This window comes from Odocoileus virginianus, chromosome 2 (assembly GCF_023699985.2).
Source record: "Odocoileus virginianus isolate 20LAN1187 ecotype Illinois chromosome 2, Ovbor_1.2, whole genome shotgun sequence".
Classification (NCBI taxonomy): Eukaryota; Metazoa; Chordata; class Mammalia; order Artiodactyla; family Cervidae; genus Odocoileus; species Odocoileus virginianus.
In genome coordinates, this window is record NC_069675.1 from 29071276 (window position 1) to 29079256 (window position 7981).

General features: G+C 44.9%; 1 pseudogene; it reads left to right on the plus strand.

Moving 5' to 3' along the window:
- Positions 1 to 834: 834 nt before the first annotated feature.
- On the plus strand, positions 835 to 2666 carry LOC110147184 (ATP synthase subunit alpha, mitochondrial pseudogene; annotated as a pseudogene).
- The last annotated feature ends 5315 nt before the right edge of the window (positions 2667 to 7981 follow it).

Genomic DNA, 7981 nt, shown 5'->3' on the forward strand with positions numbered 1-7981 from the left:
AGTCTTCTCCAACATCACAGTTCAAAAGGATCAATTCTTTGGTGTTCAGCTTTCTTTATAGTCCAACTCTCACATCCATCATGACTCCTGGAAAAATCATAGCTTTGACTAGATGGACCTTTGTTGGAAAGGTATTGTCTCTGCTTTTTAATATCCTGTCTAGGTTGGTCATAGCTTTTCTTCCTGATACACACACACACACACACGTGTATGTGTGTGTGTGTATCCTATTGGTTCTATTTCTCTGAGAACCCTGACTAATAAAACTGTGCCAACTCAGTGTCAAGGCGAGAAGAATGGAGCCTGCCTCTCTTTGGAAGAAACACCACACACAATTGGAATTGCCCTCTTCTGGGAATCAGAAGAATGAATCTACAATTCTATATGCCAAGAGACACCTGGCATGAAAATATCTAAGTCCACTGAATCAATACTGTGGCTACCCTGATGGGATGAAGCACTAGTGTCTGAAAATGTTCTGGCTCTAATAGCCAAAATTAAGAATTTTAAAAGGACAGTCTCTAGTATTAGGGTGTTGGATGATTTCCATTTTGACCTCTGAGCTGTGTTTCCTCTCGTTGGCAGTGATAGAGAGAAACGTGGATCCTTAGCCTGAAACAATCTCCAGTGTTACCTCAACTCCTTCATTTCGTTCTACATAGCTAAACTCAAGCCCACTTTTTGATAAAAACAGTAGGCATAAGAACCCCCAATTATAGAGTACCTAGCATGCTAGATTTTATCTCCAGTCCTCCAAGTAACTGCGTGTTCCACATGATAGCCCCATTTTGCAGATGAGGGAACAGTAGCTTAGAAAGTTTAGGGAAGAGTCTGTCTCGAGGCTGCGGCTGCGGAGGGAGCACCTGAGGAGGAGCTGCAAAGATGCTGTCCGTGCGCGTCGCCGCGGCCGTGGCCCGCGCCCTCCCTCGGCGAGCGGGGCTGGTCTCCAAAAATGCTTTGGGATCATCCTTCATTGCTGCAAGGAACCTGCATGCCTCTAACTCTCATCTTCAGAAGACCGGCACTGCTGAGGTGTCCTCTATCCTTGAAGAGCGTATTCTTGGAGCTGATACCTCTGTTGACCTTGAAGAGACTGGGCGTGTTTTAAGTATTGGTGATGGTATTGCCCGGGTACATGGGCTAAGAAATGTTCAAGCAGAAGAAATGGTAGAGTTTTCTTCAGGTTTAAAGGGTATGTCTCTGAACTTGGAGCCTGACAATGTTGGTGTTGTCGTGTTTGGAAATGATAAACTTATTAAGGAAGGAGATATTGTGAAGAGAACTGGGGCTATTGTAGATGTTCCAGTCGGCGAGGAGCTGCTGGGTCGTGTAGTCGATGCCCTTGGTAATGCCATTGATGGAAAGGGTCCAATTGGTTCCAAGGCCCGAAGACGAGTTGGCTTGAAAGCCCCTGGGATCATTCCTCGAATCTCTGTGCGGGAACCAATGCAAACTGGCATTAAGGCTGTGGATAGCTTGGTGCCAATTGGTCGTGGTCAGCGTGAGCTGATTATTGGTGACCGACAGACTGGCAAAACGTCAATTGCTATTGACACAATCATTAACCAGAAACGATTCAATGATGGAACTGATGAAAAGAAGAAGCTGTACTGTATCTATGTTGCTATTGGTCAAAAGAGATCCACTGTTGCCCAGCTGGTGAAGAGACTTACAGATGCAGATGCCATGAAGTACACCATTGTGGTTTCAGCTACTGCTTCAGATGCTGCCCCACTTCAGTACCTGGCTCCTTACTCTGGATGTTCAATGGGGGAATATTTTAGGGATAATGGCAAACATGCTTTGATCATTTATGACGACTTATCCAAACAGGCGGTTGCTTATCGTCAGATGTCTCTGCTGCTCCGCCGACCCCCGGGTCGTGAGGCCTATCCTGGTGATGTGTTCTACCTGCACTCCCGACTCCTGGAGAGAGCAGCTAAAATGAATGATGCTTTTGGTGGTGGCTCCTTGACTGCTCTGCCAGTCATCGAAACACAAGCTGGTGATGTGTCTGCTTACATTCCAACAAATGTCATTTCCATCACTGATGGACAGATCTTTTTGGAAACAGAATTGTTCTACAAAGGTATTCGCCCTGCCATTAATGTTGGTTTGTCTGTGTCCCGTGTCGGATCTGCTGCCCAAACCAGGGCCATGAAACAGGTGGCAGGTACCATGAAACTGGAGTTGGCTCAGTATCGTGAGGTTGCTGCTTTTGCCCAGTTTGGTTCTGACCTTGATGCTGCCACTCAACAACTCTTGAGTCGCGGTGTGCGTCTGACTGAGCTGCTGAAGCAAGGACAGTATTCTCCTATGGCTATTGCAGAGCAAGTGGCTGTTATCTATGCGGGTGTCAGGGGGTATCTTGACAAGCTGGAGCCCAGCAAGATCACAAAATTTGAGAGTGCTTTCTTGTCTCACGTTATCAGCCAACATCAAGCCCTGTTGGGCACAATCAGGACCGATGGAAAGATCTCAGAAGAGTCAGATGCAAAGCTGAAAGAGATTGTAACAAACTTCTTGGCTGGATTTGAAGCTTAAAACTCCTGTGGATTCACATCAAATGCCAGTTTGGTTTTGTCATTGTTTCTTCTAGTTCCATTTGTAAAAGGATTACTCCAATACTGCAGATGTACAGTAATCACATTAAAATAAAGGTTCCATGTTGCTTTGAAAAAAAAAAAAAAAAAAAAAAAAAAAAAAAAAAAAAAAAAAAGAAAGTTTAGGGAACCAGTTTGAGGTTATATAGAGAGCGGTATATTTGCTGTTTAAACCAAGGCCTGCTTGGCTCCAAAGCTTCTTTCCCATACCCTGTGTGATTTTTGGAAAATCAGAGCACCTTATAAAACATCCATCATGTACCGCCCGAGAAAGCACAGAGTCAGTGAGACCAGACTGGACAGCCAGCAAATTCCGCAGCTCAGTAGCCACTCCAATAAGCCTACTGCTGGGCTACCAAGGTGTTTTCATTCCAGCTGCTCCCTTCTTGAAGAAATCTCAATATACACAAAAGCATCAAGGTGCAGAGTGATTTATCCTTTTTCAGAAATGTTTTTATAAAATATCTCTGCACTAAATACCTTTGTACAGAGAGGCCTCCTAGGGTTACTTAAGGAATAATTCAGTATGCAAAAAACTATGGAAAAGAATTCACTTTGACATTATCCCCCCTTACAGTACCTATCTGGCTTAGTCTGATCTTGGAAAAGCTGGTGTCAAAGGAAATAGGAAGGTTGCTTGTAAAGCTGGGAGAGTCGCTAGGCTCCAATGTTATCTGACCTTAAGTGAAGAGGGGGTGGGTGGTGGATGTGTCCTAGATGGTTATATTTTCTTAGAAAGGTTTGGCATGGCTGCTGGGGAGTTCTCAAGCCCAAACTGGCCATCAGATGAGCCTGTACCTTCTAGAAATGGGCTTCTCTCAGAATCCCTGAGATCCAGTCCCTGGCTACGAGGAGCAACCTGGGGAATGTGTGGCCTCCATGTCAAGGTAGTGATGGATTTCAGCATGTGGCAGTTGGGCCCTTGGTCAGTTGAGTTCCCCATAACTGGATGCATATGCTGTTCATTTCTCACAGCTGCCACACTCACACTGTATTGAGCACACATAAGATGACGCATAATAAAGACCCTGATGGTGGGAAGGATTGAGGGCGGGAGGAGAAGGGGACGACAGAGGACGAGATGGTTGGGTGGCATCACTGACTCAACGGACATGGGTTTGGGTGGACTCCAGGAGTTGGTGATGGACAGGGAGGTGTGGTGTGCTGCGGTTCACAGTGTTGCAAAGAGTAGGACATGACTGAGCGACTGAACTGACTGAATAAATAAGCACTGTGGGAACTTGGTCTCCAAAGCAGTCTTTTAATACTCTCTGTACTTCCTACTTCTGTGCTTACACTCAAGTTTTCTTCTACTTTGCTTGCTTTGCTTTCCATATTTACATTCAGGAGCCAGCTCAGATCTTACCTACAAAAGACCTTTTCCAATCCCCCCTAAGACTTCAGAATCAGTCTTAGGAATTCTTCTTAGGTACCTATGTCTGCTATTTCAGCACACAGCACTTATGCTCCAGGCCCTAAGCCAGGAAACCTCAGCACCCTCTGGGCTGCATGCTGGGTTATGTCCACTATTATGGGGCTGCTTTGGAAAGGTCTGTCTGATCTCCTCTCTGTCCTTGAAGCCTTCATCTGCTCTCACCTGCTGTCCTGGCTTCCTACTTGCCTGTTCTGTTATCTGCCCTCCTTTCTGGGAGCCTCTGCATTGTCCCTTGAGTCAGGGCTGGGATTAGGGTGTGGTGAGTGAGGTGGAGACATGACTCCTCCTTCAAGTGCTGAGATCAGAGTGAAGGCCTCTTTCCGTTTTGCTCTGTAGGGGCCTCACTCCTCTCCCCTAGTCTCAGGCCCGCCCAGAGTCCAGCTGTGGTAATGACTTGATTTCACTGAAAGTCCTAGCAACCTTCATCACAGTGTGTTCCAGACACGACTATGCACTACCTGCAGACCTTGGTGAGCATACAGACACTTTGACCCCAGATTGAACCAGACCGGTACTAGACAGGGCTCAGGAGTCCACACAGCCATGATTGGGTGTCACTGGCTCATAACACCAAGTCCAGGCTCTTGGAATAACATTCATAGTCCCTCCCAACCTGGTATCTGCCGTTTCTGGCTTCACTTTCAGTTGACTTCCTCTATGCAGGCACCCCAGAGGCAGATCACACCAAACCACTCATTGGACCCAAGTGTACCCTGCCCTGCATCTTGCATCTCTGTGCTTTTCCTGGAATTCAGCATGCTCCTCTTACCCTTGCCTATGCCCTTTGGCAAAAGTCTACTCATTCTTCAGGATCCACTTCAAATACCATCTTATCTCTGAAAACTTTTTGGATCTTCACCTCTCTAATATTAGTAGCATTTGACACTGTAATAGAATTATTTCCCCATCTCAGCTGTTGGGTTTTTTGTATATAAAGTCAGGAGCCCGTCTCATGCTGTGTCACACTGATTTCATGAGGACCCCTGAGCCCACTTTCCAGGTTCAGGAACTGCTTACTTTTATTTATCTGCAACACCTTGCCTGAAGCACAGTGAGCATCTATTAGTTGTTGAATTGAATGAAAATAGGCACTAACTAGGTAAGTTTAAGTAACAGTGTTAGTTGCTCAGTCGTGTCTGACTCTGTGACCCCATGGACTGTAGCCGGCCGGGCTCCTCTGTCCATGGAATTCTCCAGGAAAGAATACTGGGGTCGGTAACCATTCCCTTCTCCAGGGGATTTCCCCGACCCAGGGAACAAACTCAGTTCTCCTGCCCTGCAGGCAGATTTTTTACTGTCTGACTCACCAGGGAAGCCCAGTTATTAACTTTCCATAGCACCTAACATAATGCCTTGAATATAAGTATTTTAAAATATTTTTTGAATGAATAAATGGACAAAGGGATGAATATGGGCCATATTTATTGTCACTATTTAGCCACTTCCAGGGAACTTGTGTGTGTTTCAGTCACACATGGTGGAGCTCAAATGTCAGCGTGTATAAATAAGAGTCATCTGGGACATAATTTAAAATGTAGACTCCTGGCCACACTCCCAGAGACGCTGATTCAAAAGATCTGGGTGGGACCTAGGAATATACGTTTGTAATAGCATCTTGGGTAATAATGAGACAGGCGGACAGGTGTCTGGTCCACAGGTCACATTTTGAGAAACGTTGCAGGAGGCACTTAATGTTCAGCGGGTGCTATTCACTTTCTGGAGGGATTCTCAGATAATCTATCTTAAAGTTCAAGCCTTAAGAGATTGTGGAGTCTTGTTAGGAGGACATGATAAAAGCAGCAAGTCTAACCTGGCAACTGATGGGCCTTCAGACTCTGATAAGACCATTCTTGGGACAGTCTTTGGATCCTGCAATAGCAGGAAGAATAGAGGGCCTTGTGAGCTTGGTTGCAGAGACCCTGGTTTGGTCTTGTGGCTCCCCTCCTCTGAGAAAAGAAGAGAAGCTAAAGACAAAGGAGAAAAGGAAAGATATTCCCATTTGAATGCAGAGTTCCAAAGAATAGCAAGGAGAGATAAGAAAGCCTTCCCCAGTGATCATTGCAAAGACATAGAGGAAAACAATAGAATGGGAAAGACTAGAGAACTCTTCAAGAAAATCAGAAATACCCAGGGAACATTTCATGCAAAGATGGGCTCAATAAAGGACAGAAATGGTATGGACCTAACAGAAGCAGAAGATATTAAGAAGAGATGGCAAGAATACACAGAAGAACTATACAAAAAAAGATCTTCATGACCCAGATAACCATGATGGTGTGATCACTCACCTAGAGCCAGACATCCTGGAATGCAAAGTCAAGTGGGCCTTAGGAAGCATCACTATGAACAAAGCTAGTGGATGTGATGGAATTCCAGTTGAGCTATTTCAAATCCTAAAAGATGATGCTGTGAAGGTGCTGCACTCAATATGCCAGCAAATTTGGAACACTCAGCAGTAGGCACAGGACTGGAAAATATCAGTTTTCATTCCAATCCCAAAGAAAGGCAATGTTAAAGAATGTTTAAACTACCACACAATTGCACTCATCTCACATGCTAGCAAAGTAATGCTCAAAATTCTCCAAGTCAGCAATACGTGAACTGTGAACTTCCAGATGTTCAAGCTGGTTTTAGAAAAGGCAGAGGAACCAGAGATCAAATTGCCAACATCTGTTGGATCATTGATAAAGCAAGAGAGTTCCAGAAAAACATCTATTTCTGCTTTATTGACTATGGCAAAGCCTTTGACTATGTGGATCACAAGAAACCATGGAAAATTCTTCAAGAGATGGGAATACCAGACCACCTTACCTGCCTCCTGAGAAATCTGTATGCAGGTCAAGAAGCAACAGTTAGAACTGGACATGGAACAATGGACTGGTTCCAAATTGGGAAAGGAGTACATCAAGGATGCATATCATCACCCTGCTTATTTAACTTCTATGCAGAGTACATCATGCGAAATGCTGGGCTGGATGAAGCACAAGCTGGAATCAAGATTGCCAGAAGAAATATCAATAACCTCAGATATGCTGATGACACCACCCTTACGGCAGAAAACAAGGAAGAACTAAAGAGCCTCTTGTTGAAAGTGAAAGAGGAGAGTAAAAAGTTGGCTTAAAACTCAACATTCAAAAAACTAAGGTCATGGCATCCAGACCCATCACTTCATGGCAAAGAGGTGGGGAAACAATGGAAACAGTGGGAGACCTTTATTTTTGGGGACTCCAAAATCACTGCAGATGGTGACTGCAGCCATGAAATTAAAAGACGCTTGCTCCTTGGAAGGAAAGCTATGATCAACTTAGACAGCGTATTAAAGAGCAGAGATGTTACTTTGCCAACAAAGTCCGTCTATGTTTTTTCCAGTAGTCATGTATGGATGTGAGAGTTGGACTATAAAGAAAGCTGAGCACCAAAGAATTGATGCTTTTGAGCTGTGGTGTTGGAGAAGACTCTTGAGAGTCTCTTGGACTGCAAGGAGATCCACCCGGTCCATCCTAAAGGAAATCAGTTCTGAATATTCATTGGAAGGACCGATGTTGAAGCTGAAACTCCAATACTTAGGCCACCTGATGTGAAGAACTGACTCATTGGAAAAGATCCTGATGCTGGGAAAGATTGAAGGTGGGAGGAGAAGGGGACAACAGAAGATTAGATGGTTGGATGGCGTCACCAACTCAATGGACATGAGTTTGAGTAAACTCTAGTAGTTGGTGATGGACAGGGAGGCCTGGCATGCTGCAGTTCATGGGGTGGCAAAGACTGAGTGACTGAACTGAACTGAACTGTGCATACTAACTTAGCACCTCTCTTCAAGTGCAAGGGGGAAGAAGGAAAGCTGGTCAAAACATGAATATAAGCCTTCAAGTAAGGACGAGAGGTCAGCTCTTCTGAAAGACATATGAGTCATGCCAGATCTCCTTAGCCTGATACTCAGCGT